The following is a 15,768-nucleotide window of genomic DNA, read 5'->3' on the forward strand; positions in this document are numbered from 1 at the left end:
ATTGTTACTCCTTCAAATATCCTAATTTCCTATAAGTTACATCTCTATTCTGCCTGAACTACCGAACAGCAATAGTCATATTCTTGATCTTGTTTTTATCTGAAAATGGTCTACCTTCACATTTATGAAATCTGATATTCTTTCATCTAAATTCTGCCTCACCCTCTTTTTACAACCCCAAGCATGATTTTCATTTTAATTATGATATCTAATCCTTGAACTCTTAGTTTTTTCAAATGTACTGACTCTATTCTCTTCCCTTCCTCATTTTGAGCTCTTGGTGAACAAGTTCAATTCTATATTGTTCTCTTCTCTTGAATTTCTTGCCCCCTTATCTATTGAAATTCTTGCCCTGTCAAACCTCAGCAATGGATTACTCCCACAACTTGATGTCTCCACTGTTACTCATGGTCTGCTAAGTGAGTCTGTAGAAAAATCATGAAATCAGTATTCATATACTATTATTTCAATTGATCTCTCATTGCAGCAAATATTTACAACTCATTTTAAGCCCTCTATAATTGACACTACCCCATTCACAATAGCAGTTTTTCAAACTTTTTCTTTCTTTTTTGACTCTTGGAGATATTTTTTATTTCAGCAGCATTTTTTATTTCTTACAGTTGAATCTTTTCAAGGTTTTGTTTATGCTTTTATAGAATGATCCACAGATATTTTGCAATTTTTGCAATTTATAAAATAAATATTTTGTTTTCCAATTATATACAATAGCAGTCTACCTATCATTTTGTAATGTTTTGAATTTTACATTTACCCCACCCTCCCTTCCCTCCCCCCTCCTCCCACTGAAGGCAATCTGATAATCTTTACATTGTTTCCATGCTATAGATTGATAAAAATTGAATGTATTGAGAGAAAAATCATATTCTTGAAGGAAAATAAATATTAGAGATGGTAAAATTATATAGTACATAAGACAACTTTTTTAAAAAAATGAAGGTAATAATCTTTGATCTTTGTTTAAACTCCACAATTCTTTTTTTTGGATTCAGATGGTATTCTCCATCACAGATACCCTAAAATTGTCCCAGATTATTGCACTGATGAAATGACTAAGTCCATTAAGGTTGATTATCACTACCATATTGCTGTTAGGGTGCACAATGTTCTTCTGGTTCTGCTCATCTAGCTCAGCATCAGTACATGCAAGTCTTTCCAGGCTTCTCTGAAATTCCATCCCTCCTGGTTTCTAATAGAATAATAGCATCCCATAAAGCACATATACCACAATTTGTTCAGGGATTCCCCAATTGATGGACATTCACTTGATTTCCAATTTTTTGCCACCACAAACAGAAGTGCTATGAATATTTATGTACAAGTGATATTTTTATGCTTTTTCATGATCTCTTCACAGTATAGACCCAGTTGAGGTTCTGAGGGATCAAAGGGGATGCAGATTTTTAGTGCCCTTTGGGCGTAAATCCAAATTACTCTCCAGAAATGTTGGATCAGTTCACAGCTCAACCAACAATGGTATTAGTGTCCCAGATTTCCCACATCCCTTCCAACATTGATCATTGACTTTTCTGGTCATATTGGCCAATCTAAGAGGTATCAGGTGATATCTCAGAGATACTTTCATTTGCATTTCTCTAATCAGTAATGATTTAGAGCAATTTTTCATATGATTATGGATAGCTTTGATTTCCACATCTGTAAATTGTTTTTGCATAACCTTTGACCATTTGTCAATTGGGGAATGGCTTGTTTTTTTTTCTAAATTTGACTCAGTTCTCTCTATATAGTTTATAAATGAGTCCTTTGTCAGAAATATTAGTTGTAGTTTTTTCCCCAATTTACTACACTTCTTTTGATCTTGGTTAAAGTGGTTTTGTTTGTGCTAAAACTTTTTAATTTCATATAATTAAAATTATCTAGTTTGTTTTTAATGATGGTGTCTATTTCTTCCTTGGTCACAAACTGCTTCTCTTTCCATAGATCTGACATTTAAACTATTCCTTGATCTCCTAGTTTGCTTATAATATAGTCTTTTTTGTCTAAATTCTGTACCCATTTTGATCTTATCTTGGTGTGAGATGTTGGTCTAATTGAAGTTTTTGCCATACTAACTTCTAATTTAAACAACAGGTTGGTTTTTTGTTTGTTTGTTTTTTTTTTTTTATCAAAAAGAGAGTTGTTATCCCAGAAGCTGGACTCTTTGAGTTTATCAAACAGCAGATTACAATAATCCTTTCTTGCTGTCTCTATTGCACTGAGTCTATTCCACTGATCCACTACTCTATTTCTTAGCCAGTACCAGACAGTTTTGATGATTGAAACTCTATTTGTTAGCCAGTACCAGACAGTTTTGATGACTGAAACTTTATAATATAATTTTAGATCTGGTAAGGCTAAGACACCTTCTTTTGCACTTTTTTTTGTTTTTGTTTTTTTGCAAGGCAATGGGGTTAAGTGATTTGCCCAAGGTCATACAGTTAGGTAGTTATTAAGTGTCTGAGATCATATTTGAACTCAGGTACTCCTGACTCCAGGACTGGCACCACAGCTGCCTTGTGCACTTTTGTCCATTTAATCCCAGGATATTCTTGACTTTTTGTTTCTCCATATGAATTTATTTACAATGTTTTCTAGCTCATTTAAGTAATTTTTGGGAAGTTTATTAGTAAGGCACTAAATAAGTAGTTTAATTTAGGTAGAATCGACATTTTTATTATATCAGTTCAGCCTATCCATGAGCACCTGGTATTTGCCAAGTTATTTAAATCTGATTTTATTTGTATGAAAAGTGTTTTATAGTTGCTTTCATAGAGTTTCTGAGTCTTCCATGGTAGATAGACTGCCAAGTATTTTATATTGTCTAAAGTTATTTTGAATAGGATTTCTCTTTCTAGCTCTTGCTGCTGTATCTTGCTAAAAATATATAGAAATTCTCAGGAATTATGTGGGTCTATTTTATATCCTGCCACTTTTCTAGTTGCTTATTGTTTCTAGTTTTTTAGATGATCTTTTTAGGATTCTCTAGGGATACATCATGTCATCTGTAAAAAGTGAGAGTTTTGTTTCTTCCTTCCTAATTCTAATTCATTCAATTTCTTTTTCTTCTCTTATTGCTGAAGCTAACATTTCTAATACATTATTGAATAGTAGTGGTGATAACAGGCATCCTTTGATTTTGTAGCTTATCCCCATTGCATAAAATGCTTGTTGATGGTTTCAGATAGATACTGCTTATCATTCTAAAGAACAATCCATTTATTCCAATGCTCTCTGGTGTCTTTAGTAGGAATGGGTGCTGTATTTTGTTAAAGGCTTTTTCAGCATCTATTGATATAATCATATGATTTCTGTGAGGTTTGTTATTTTGATATAGTCAATTATACTAACAATTTTCCTAATATTGAACAAACCCTGCTGGGTCATAGTGTATTATCTTAGTGATAACTTGGTGTAATCACTTTGCTAAGATTTTATTTTAGATTTTTGCATCCATATTTATTAGGGAAATTGGTCTATAGATTTTTTTTCTGTTTTGATTCTTCCTGGTTTAGCTATCAACACCATATAGGTGTCATAGAAGGAGTTAGGTAGTTGCCATCTTCACTTATTTTCCCAAAGAGTTTATACAGAATTGGAAGCAATTGTTCCTTAAATGTTTTATAGAATTCATTTGTGAATCCATTTGGCCCTGGAGATTTTTTCTTAAGGAGTTCAATGATGGCTTGTTTAATTTTGAGATAGGGTTATTAAGGTATTTAATTTCCTCTGCATTTAACATGGGCAACTTATATTTTTATAAATATTCATCCATTTCACTTAGATTATCAAATTTATTACTCTGATTTATTCCTCATTGTTGGTGAGTTCACCTTTTTCATTTATGATACTAGCAATTTGGTTTCTTTCTTTAATCAAATTAATTAAAGGTTTATCAATTTTATTGATTTTTTCATAAAACCAACTCGGTTTTATTTATTGGTTCAATAGTTTTCTTGCTTTTGATTTTATTAATTTCAACTTTAATTTTCACAATTTCTAATTTGGTATTGAATTAGGGATTTATAATTTGTTCTTTAACTTTTTTAGTGGCATATTCAGTTCATTGATCACTTCTTTCTATATTTTATTCTTGTAAGCATTTATAGATATAACGTATCCCCTAATAACTGCTTTGGTTGTATCCCCTAAGTTTTGGTATATTGTCTCATTTTGTCATTATCTAGGATGAAATCATTAATTCTTTCTACAATTTTTTGTTTGATCCACTCATTCTTTTTTATATTTTTTGGTTTATTCATTTTATATTATTATAATAATTTTGTTATAAGAGTAAACATACCCCCCCCTAGAAGATGAGAACCCTCAAGAATAGTGGGAGAGAGAAAAAGAAATGTACTGTGGAGTAAGTTGCCTTCTTTATCATAAGTCCACCAGAGAAGTTGCTACAATATTTTACCAATAGTTGTTATTAATAGCTGTATTTCCCTCCACTCTATTCCTCCCCACTCTCATTTGTTCTATTCTCTCTCTCTCCTTTTCATCCTATCCCTGTCTAAAACTCTCCCTATCTTCTCTCTCTTTTATCACCTATCCTCCCCTTCCCTCTCCCCATTCCCCCTTATCCCATCCCTTTCTTCTCATTTTTCTCTAGGGTAAGATAGATTTCTATACACTATTAAGTATGTATGGTATTTCCTCTCTGAGCCATTTCTGATGAGAATGAAGGCTCACTCATTCCCCTTGCCTTTCCCCATTCCACTCCATTGAAAAAGATTTTTCTTGACTCTTATGTGAAATATCTTAGCCCCTTCTTCCTTTTCTTTCTCTTCCTCCTGATACTTCCCTTTATCACCCATTGATTCCATCTTTTTACTATATTGTACCATTATATTCTGCTCCTTCCTGTGCCCTGTCTATGTATACTCCTTCTAACAACTCTTATAAATGAGAAAGTTCATATGAGTTATCAATATCTTCTTCCCATGCAGGAATACAAACAGTTCAATATCATTAAGTTCCTCATGGTTAGGGAACCATGTCCCCCCCCCCCCCCCCCCGCCCCCGCCATGATTCACCAGAGTCCTGTACTTGAAGAACAAACTTTCCATTCAGCTCTAGTTGTTTCAAGAGAAAAGTTTGAAAGTCCCCTGTTTCATTGAAAGTCCATCTTTTCCACTGAAAGAGGATGTTCAGTTTTGCTGGGTAGTTAATTCTCAGTTGTGGACCAAGATATTTTGCCTTCCAGAATATCATATTCCATTCCCTATGAGCCCTTAATGTAGATGCTGTTAGACCACATTTACTTATTCCATAAAAAATCAAACTGGGAGGGGAAGAACCTCAGTGCTTCTCAATGATTAAGGAAGGTAAGAAAGGAATGAAGAAAAGATTAACCTCTTTTGCATAGTCAAAAAAATCAATCTGGGAGGAAAAGATTCTCAGGTTCAAAACAGAGACAACTACTATTTCTGTTCATGCTGAGTTCATCAGGGTCCATACAATGACCAAGTGGGTATTGGTCTTCTGGTCAATCAATGAGAACCAGAGTGATCTGAGGGTCTGTAAATCCCAATACATCTTAGCAGCATTGGAGTCCCAGGTGAGAGTTGGATGAAAGGTGAATAAAAATGGTGGATGAGCAGCTGTGAAAAATTCATCCTCCATAGCACATTTACTGCTACTTTACTATTTATAAAGCATTAAAAGCACATTTACCAAACATTTACTATTTATAAAACACCAAAACAGTGTTTAGCACATAGTAGGCTTTGAATAAATTCTTTTATCTTCCATTTTGCCTAACTCCCTACTCTCATAGTCCTGATATTGGTTCTTTTCATCTTTTCTTATCTTTACCACTTTGACAGAGAAGAGATGAAGTTTACATTGTTTCAATTTGCATTTCTATTATATTAGTGCTTTTGAACAGTGATTATTTTTTGTTTGTTTTTTTCATATGGTTACTGTTGATAATTTACAAGTCTTTTCACACAGTCACTTCTAATCCTTGGTCTTAAAGTAAATACCATACAGGAATCTTGAATCTTGACAATTCACAATTGAACTAGTTCAAGGTTTTAGTTTATATCTGAGCAGGAGGTTAATGTAGAAGAAATAGGAAATGTAGATGCATAAAACTGTGTGCCATTCTGTACTGTTTTTTTCTCAAAAATACATAGAGACTGATGGAGAGCAGTTTAAACTTTTGATTTCTTAAGCTGTGGCCAGTACTTATTTTCATTTTCATTCTAATTCAATGTGTTGGAGACTAGAGTATATAGGATCTACTGCTAAGCATTGTACATTTTACTATATGCCTGTGAGAGTGGTGGCATCAGGATATCAGAATTGAAATTGGGGCAGGACAAGTGGAACTATGCCCCAGAGATAACAAATTTGAACACATATACTACTTCAGTCTAGATGTCACTAAAATATCTAAATCTTTGTTCTATTCTACCTAATTTATCTTAATCAATTTTTGTGAAATTTTCACATTATAAATTTCTAAGTTTTTTTAAAATTTAAGTCAATGGGGTTAAGTGACTTGCCTAAGGTCATACAACTAGCTAATAATTAAGTGTTGGATTTGAAGTCAGGTCCTCTTGATTCCAGGGCTGGTGCTCTATCCACCATGTCACCTAACTGCCCCCTCTAAGTTGTTTTGAATGAGCATTCCATGTTTCTAGGGGGAAAAGGAATAAAGAAAGGAGAAAAAAAGGAAGATAGGAAGGAAAAAAAGGAAAGAAAATGCTAGTTATAACTTTGTAAATTATCCCTATATTTTATTTCCTAAAGATTTCCTCCTCTCCACTCCTAAACCTAATGCCATCTTTTCATTTCCCAATGGAAAGAAATATGACCCTTTTAGGCATGTCATGCAGAGAGGGGAGGATTTTATCCCAACTCAAAACTATAGCAATCTAAGGCAGTAATTTCTTTTACTTGAACTGCTAAGTTTGCATAGAAAAAAAAATGAAACATCATCCCACAAATGGGGAGAAAAAAATGTAGAAGAGAATAAATGCAGACTATAACAAAAATATCAAACAGCAATATTTGAATATTAGTGTTCTGTTTTCAAAGTGTTTTCTATACATTACATCAACCTCATAATAACTCAATGAAGTAGATAGCATAATTATTATTATCCTCATTTATGGTTTAGGAAACTTGGGTAACAAATAATAAACATTATCAGTTTATTTTGATTTGGTTCTAGTCCCTGTGCTTCTTCAATTAATGATGGGGATATAAAAATAAATTATCTATCCACACATGTAAGTGTGTATTATTAATACACATATGTGTGTATTATCAGGAATTGTTTGGAAATTGACACAGGATACAACAGACTATATTGTATATTGCATCAACATGTATTGTATATACATTCTATACTTGTATAAATGTATATAAAGTATATATATAATATTTAGGCATATACATATAGAATATGTTATATATACAGAAATAGTACACATATGTATGTGTTTATATTCTGGTTTCAAGGAGTTTACATTGTAAGACAATCTCATATTGGCCTATAAATTCATATTTTTAGATGGCCTCCTAAGGCTCTCCTCTTTTTTATTACTTTAATATTTCAAAATATCTATGATTTTTATTATGTGTATTCCTTTCATATTCAAAAATTTCATGAATTGCTCTGGCCAAAATTTTTATCACTTAAGGGTCACTTTTATGGTAACTTGTCTCTTTGATCCTTGGAAGATGGACATGATCCTTCACCAAGCCTATATTAAAAGGCATAAGCTTATTCTCAATTAGAACAGCATTTGAGAACCCTGCATCCTTTCAATCCAGAATGAGGCAGCAAGGAAACCTATAGTTGAGGTTTGGAAGGTAGGCTCTCCCTACCTATAGAGAAGTGAAGGACCAGTATGAGAAGCAAAGTGAAAGGAATATACTAAAAGTCAGATTAACCACCAAAGTAGCTCTTCCACTAAGCCAAAGAGACTGTCAATACTTCAGAGAGCTAGAAGGTTGAAAAAGAAGTCCACATGTCATGTTTTCTTGGAAATCTTCAATTCAACACAGGCCATTGGTTGGAAACATTTGGAGACAAATGGAAAACATTTGGATCATGAATATGGTTGAAAAGAAATGAAGTCAAATCAGGAATTGTAACTAAGAATTCCTCATTTGACTTCATTTCTTTCCTTGGGTATGAATGAAAGAACTTTGCTTGTTTGTCTCCCAGAAGAGACTGATCAGCTCTGAAATCTTAAGGTCTAGACTTCAATGCTGAGGAGATGTTGCATCCAGAGACAAATTCGATGGGCAAGGAAATGTGCAATGTGAGTGATTCTTCAGCAGGCTGCTCTAATAGAACTGAGGGTTATTAATAGGTGTGATGACCTTTGTTGAGTACCACAAATGGTATTATCAAACACAGCTTAGAAACTGCCACAGTAAACAATTTCCATTAATGGGCATGCACATGTATAAGGTTCATATAAAACTAAGTTGCATGTTATGTTTTCCTGTTTCATTTCTATATCTTTCTGTCTCTCTGTCTCCATTCCTCTCTGACCCTGTCTTTATCTCTCTCTGTCTCTTAAAACATTGTTGTTGATACTGTATACAATGTTCTCTTGGTTCTGCTCATTTTGCTCTTCATTATATGATACCTGATATATCAGTATCTGATATCAGTTTCACAGAATGTAAAACTTGGAAGGAATTTTCAGTGAATATTTAGATTTGTTTTCCCTAACAACCTCTTAGTTAAGTGACTTGAAACACTCACTGTGAACAAGTTCCTCCTGGGCACCCTCCATTTCTAAAAGTCTATGACTATATGATGGAAAATCACCAGCTAGGAGAACAATTCTTAGAGCCTCTCAGAATCAGAGCTAGAGCTTGGGTCTGCCAGCCTCTTCAGTCTCACTTGTTCTACTTATGTGTATCTCACACACAGTTGTTCCACTTTAAGCAAAGAAAAAAAAGGGTGGGGGGAGGCATGGTCAATACATAAAATTATGCCAGCAAAAAAGAGACAGAAAGCTAAATAAGTATATTCCCCTAAAATTATTTGCTCCCTCTATTCCTGCTCTGACTCTGCTCTTGCCTTTTTTTCCCCTTAATATTATCCTTTGGAACCATTGAAATCTCTCTTGCTTCTCCCTAGTTATAATACCTACTTGATCCTTTCCTACCACCGCAGCTTTCAAATCTGGTATTTCTACTTTCTGATAAAAGATAAATTTCAAATCTGGCTAAATACTCTCCCTTGTACTACCTTCACATGGCCTTGCTTGTACTTTTGTCCAAGAGAAAACTCTGAATTTTCAGTCAGAAGACCTGAGTTCAAATTTCAATTATTCTACAACCTTCCTAAGCTTCAGTTTTCTCCAGTATTGGACTAGATGACCTCACAAGTAACTTCCAGTTTTAAACATGTGATCCTTTGACTAGAGATCTGCCTTTCTCTGATCCAGTTTCAACTGCCTCATTTTCAGAGCAAAAAACCAAGTCTCCATGAGCAGGTAGTTTAATTTGGCCCTGCTTCACTTAAGCCATTAACCTGCAGTAACGATCCAGGGGGGTCCAAGTTATAACAAGGATATTAAAATTACGAGTAAGATTCACCACTGACTTCATGGCCTCTAATGGTGTGGTTCCCTCCACTAACAGATGGGAAGAAAGGCTGAGCCTGGGCAAAGAAAGCGTCTGGATATTCTGCCACCCCAGAGACCGCTGTCCCAGCCGAAAACAGGCAAACGCTCTGATAAAAAACCCTGGCAAAATGAAACATTAAAACACCCCATAAAACCTAAGTGCTTCATCACCATCACTAATGAAAATATATGATTGCCTAATAAAATACTCTACACAGGCACGGGAAGCAGGTGGAGGGGCCTCACTTTATGAACACCTGTTAGGTGGCACGCATTGGTTACAGCATTCTTTCCTGAAAGATAGTCTCAAAGCACCAGTCAGAGGACTGGGTCACAGAGACGGGGGCAGGGTAGGGACCCGTGTGTGTGTGTGGGGGGGGGGGGTTAGATACAGGGCAATCAAACTCCAGATCTCAGTGAGTTTAGGAGAGGAGGGGCATCCAGGAGGGCATGGGTGATGCCCAGAAGCCAAGCAGACAGATTCATCTGCAAGCCTTCACCTCCTGCCATGTTCCAGCAATAAAGACAAGGGCAGGAGCTGCCGAGAAAGACTGGGTGATAAAACTGCCGCTGCTACCTCCACTGCCTCTGCAGTCTGACTCTATCGTGCTGGCTCTCCTGGGATCTGGGACGCCTGGCTGGGTTAGAAAACCTAGGAACAAAAACCTTAGAAATTTCATGGCACTTCAGGAAGGGAGACAGGTTTCTTATTGGGCATAAAAGAAATAATTGAATTTGCCTCCCTCCTCCCCCTACATTTCCTTTTATTTGATTTTCATTCACTGTTAACAAAGGAGTAAATCCACAATGTGAACACTTTTAATGAAGGAAGTGGATTTAGCCTTGTGATGAAAGTTGGACATGTTCTATTGTTCACTCACAATATCGCCTTTCACTCTGACCTTATTGCCTTGTTATTACTCTAGTCCCTTCCTTCCCTCCCTCTTTCTCCTTTCTTTCCTTCCCTCACTCCCTCCCTCCTTCCTTCCTTCCTTCCTTCCTTCCTTCCTTCCTTCCTTCCTTCCTTCCTTCCTTCTTTCCTTCCTCCTTTTCCATTCATTTGATAGACAAGCAGTCAAGACCCCAAAAAGACAAGTGACTTCTTCTGATAAAACTGTATCTGCCACATGTAGTGATTTGTGATGGGCAACAGAGATACAGAACCATGCTAGTAGTCAGCTTCAAACTAACACAGGATTCAAATCTAGAGCCTCTCTGACTTCAAATCTATTGTTTCTCCTCTTATACCAAGTGAAATGACTCATTCATGGTGATAGTCATCACATTAGCAAGTTTCATATGTGATCAGTGCTCATTGCACTGAGTAAGCATGTTGGAATGATGACATGACTTGTATATTATGTTTATTATAGTGAGGGGGGTTGTTGGGCAAAGATAACCTTACTTCCTTTGCCAGAACCCTTTCATGGCTTGATCTGATCATAGGAAAGAGGACTTCTGGTGAACTCTGGATCCTGTAGGAGTCTTTATAGATGTGGTTTCCCTCCCAAATCACTGTGGCACCACATTGCTCCAGCAACATCAGGCATAACACCAGTATGATGGTTTTTTCTGTGACACCTTTGTGATATCACAGTATAACTAACCTGTTTCTTGATGATCTAATCATCAATCAAGTGTTTGAATTGTTCCCCTCAGCTCTACAACTATACTCCCCTTATAACTTAAAAGACTTTGGTTTTTCAGAAGCTGCCTGATGAGTCATGGGAATAATTCACATCACTATTCAGCATCATTTATGGTCAGAATTATGAAGGCATCTGCTTGACTTCAAAACTCCAGCTTTCATTTTTGATTAATGAAAACATTCTTGGCAAATGCTTTTGCTCTGGTCCATCTTGCTTTGTCTCTTTGATCCTTGGAAGATGGACATGATCCTTCACCAAGGCAATATTAAAAGGTATAGCTTATTATCAATTGGCATAGCATTTGAGAACCCTGCATCCTTTCAGTCCAGAATGAGGCAGCAAGGAAACCTATAGCTGAGGTTGGGAAGGTAGGCTCTACCTACCTATAGATAAGTGAAGGAACAGTATGAGAAGCAAAGTGAAAGGAATATACTAAAAGTCTGATTAACCACTAAAGTAGCCCCTGCACTAAGCCAAAGAAACTGTCAATACTGCAGAGAGCTGGAAGGGTGGCAGAGAAGTCCACAGTCCAAAAATTTCACCACTAATGGGACAATATGAATTCCTGTAGTCATTCTCTTAATCATAGTCCCAGTTCTAAAACCCCCAAAATAGATTCTATTCACCAGAGATACAAAGCAAGGGTTAGTGTCACCCAAGTGCATAAAACTGAGCTTGTTCCAATCCTCATATGGGAATCTACTTTTATTCTTTTCTCTGTCAGATAGAAATAAAAACAAACACCTAACCATTTGTATATTCATACTCTGATGAGGAAGGAATGTATGTATAATTTTACACATTGGCATATATTTGGACATATATATATATATATATATATATGCACACATATATTTTATAGTTATATGCACTGTACAAGCATATATATAACATTAATATATTTAATTTTTATTATATGTGTATATGTATTATATCTATCTATCTATCTATCTATCTATCTATCTATCTATCTATCTATCTATCTATCTTTTCCTCCCTCATGATACCATTTTATTCTTTGCTATAAGGAATTCCAACATACCTGGAGAGTAGGGAGATTCACAAATATAGCTGATTGCAAGTTTAGTATAATTTTATGGGATGCTAATTTTTTGTGACATATGCTTCAGGAACCATTTCCCTAAAGAACATTGGGTAGGATCTTCCTTACTGATCCCTGATCCCTGATAAGTTCCTGCCTAGAACCATCATTTTGAGTCATTCATGATTATGCCTCAATTCCACTCCTCTTTCTCTCTCTGGACTTTTCTATCTTCCCTTCTTTTTAGTTCCATTCTATGAGTTGTATTCTCCTTTGAGAATGTAATCCCTTTAAGGATAGGGAACAAATTTTTTGCTTGAATTTGAATACCCAGTGCTTATCACAGTGTTTGGAACATTCATTCTCTCTCTCTCTCTCTCTCTCTCTCTCTCTCCATCTTTCTGACTGTCTATTATTAACAATTTATTCTTTGGAGTATTTTGGAAACTGGAGAGGATTCTAAGATTTTTAGCTCATTTTACACTTGAGAAAATTAAGAGCCATGACTATTATCTTGTCAAAGGTCAAATGATTTGACTAATGGAGGTAATCAGGTGGTATAGTGGATAGAGGATTCAGCTTAAGAGTCAGAAAAACCTGGTTTCCAATCCAGTCTCAGACACTTAACAACTATGTGATCTTACCTATATGTAATCCTAAGTCATTAACCACTGTCTGACTTAGTTTCCTCAATTATAAAAATGAGAATATTAAAAATACCTATTTCTCATGGTTCTTTTGATAATGAAATGAGATATTTGTATAGTTCTCAGCATAGTACCTGTACTTTGTACATAGTAGGTACACAATAAATGCTAATTTCCTTCTCTCTAATAAACTATACTAATCTATGGTAAATGTTAATGGTTCATTAACATGTTCATATATTTCTTCTACTAGGGATATTTGTATTTTAATTTGGGACTACTGGAGGAATGATACTTAAATTGAAATAATAGATCTCAGGTTTCAGCAGGCTTATCCAGGATACATTTGAGTCTTTCAGCAGGATGCCTCGGATAACATGCATAAAATCTACCAATTGACATTAAATAAAAATGTGTTGGAATAAGAGAATGAATTTGTATGTTCCCAGTTTGAAAAATAGGCCTCTTGGAAGTTATCTTCCCAAGTATGCCTTGGGCTGTCCTTCTTTGATCATTCTAGAAACACATTGAGGATTCCCCAATTGGAAATCCAAAATCCAATATAACTGACACACATATATCATTTTATATACATGCTCTTGTTTACCCTCACATCAACTCTGAAAGGGAGGCATCACAGGTATCGTTGTCCCTCATTTTACGAAAAAAAAAAGAATTATTGCTCTGAGAGATGAAAGGGATTTTCACTTCACTTTTACTAGGTCACATACCTAATAAATGTCAGAGGTAGGATTCAAATCTAAATATTTCTCAACTCCAATGCCAGACTGAATATCTGTAGGAAGAAATATATCATGGGACTATGACAACAGGAATATTTGGAGTGAGTAACAAAGGGAAAGGGCATGGTGTCAGTGTCATAGAGTCAAGAAACATGAAACCCAGTTAGGAGAAATGAGGCTGACAACTCTTTTCTGTTTGTGAAATGGACAGTGTCCAGAAGGTAAAAATCAATGGTTTTACTGAGCATATATTCAATAATAAAGTGCCTTCACCAAGAACTATGTTATGAGAAAAGAGACATTATAAGATAGATAATAGAATAAGGTATCCAACAGAGACCAGGAAATTCAAGATAGGAGGATGATGCCTAAGTGTATATGGGAGGAAGGGGAGAGTAACAATAATTCATTGGAGTTAACTGGACTTAATCCAGGGTCAAATTTTACCTCTTCATCTCAAGATATAGCAGTGACTCCCTCCCAGTAGAATTGGTAAATAGGCAAATTTTGCCTTAATAATGCTGTTCCACCTCCCCTCTACCCTTCCAGTCACCTCTCATTGTCAGGAAAAAGGTTTTAGGTTGATCCTTTTCAAAGATATTTGTATTATAATACAAGATTCTTGAAGACATTAAAATATGAATTCTGACTCCAAAGGAAATATGTGGGTTAAGAGGAGGAGCCATGAGATTGTCAGAAAATTGGGGAGAAAGGCATTGGAGTAGGACGAAAAGAAAAGAGATGGTCTAGGAATGATAGAATGTAAAATTCAAGAATACAATATTTGGTAGAAAGTATTGTTTAGCTAGGTGGAGAGCAGGAGGGAAGACATATGGAAATCCAGAATTGTCTGGCCTGGGGCAGAACTGAAATGATGGACTGCTGAACTCCTAGCTTTTAGAGATGTAATCAGTTATCACATAGTATAGAGACAAGAACACCAGGGTGAGAAATGTGAGATTATGAGTCAGATCCTCACCTGGAGCATTTTCTTTTCTTAAGAATTGAACAGAGGATTAGAAGTGATCAAAAGAACTGTGAGCCTTATGCAGGAGGTAGGATGGTAGAGTGAAAAGTGAACTGGAGTCAGCATATCTGGGCTCAGATCCCAGCTTTTCTATTTACTATCTGTGTCCTTGGGCAAATTACCTCAGCCTTCTAGGCCTCATTTACTGCATCTTCCCTGTTTCAATGTATGATACTGTGACGTATAAAACTGAGCATCCCCCTTCTCAATTCTATGACCATTAAATAACAAAATTTGTTTGTGAGTCATTTTTCAGTTACATCTGATTCTTCATGACCCGATTTGGGATTTTCTTGATAGAGATAATGGTGTGGTTTGCCATTTCCTTCTCTAATACATTTTATAGATAAGGAAACTGAGGCAAACAGGGTTAAGGATTAAACTCAGGATCATACAGCTAATAAGTGTCTGAGGCCAGATTATACCTCATCTAGATGAGTCTTCCTGTCTTCAGGTCCAGTACTCTATTCACTATACCACCTAGTTTCCCTAATAACAAAAATACCTTATATAGTGGTTTTTAAAGTTTTAAAAGCATTTCATATATATTATCTTATTTGAAATTCAGAATAATCAGAGGAGGTGTTATTATTACAAAAATTTTACAGTTGGGAAACTGAGGCACAGGGTGGGAAGACTTTAAGGAACTTGCCCAGGCTTACACTGCTAGTAAGGTAGAATTTGAAATCAGACCTTTCTGAATCCAAGTACCCAATGCTCTGTATGACAGATCAGAAGGAATCCTAGAGACTAATCCGAATATCTTATTTATCAAACAAGGTAACTGAGGTCCAAGGAAGGGAAGCAATTTGGACAGTTAGGGAGGGAGCCAGAACTAGAACCCAGATCTTCCAACTCCTAAGCCCATTGTTCTTAAAGTTACTCCTTTAATGACTCTCTTACCTCTTTCTAAGTCACCTTTCACTTCTCTGTAAAGAGATGAAAATTAAAGCACTTAAGATGTGGGAGCCCCTCTTTGAAGTCATTAATTATATACTCAGATGCTGCCCACCACTCCCCCCCTCCCCCCCCCC

The sequence above is a fragment of the Macrotis lagotis genome, chromosome 1 (genome assembly GCF_037893015.1).
Source record: "Macrotis lagotis isolate mMagLag1 chromosome 1, bilby.v1.9.chrom.fasta, whole genome shotgun sequence".
Classification (NCBI taxonomy): Eukaryota; Metazoa; Chordata; class Mammalia; order Peramelemorphia; family Peramelidae; genus Macrotis; species Macrotis lagotis.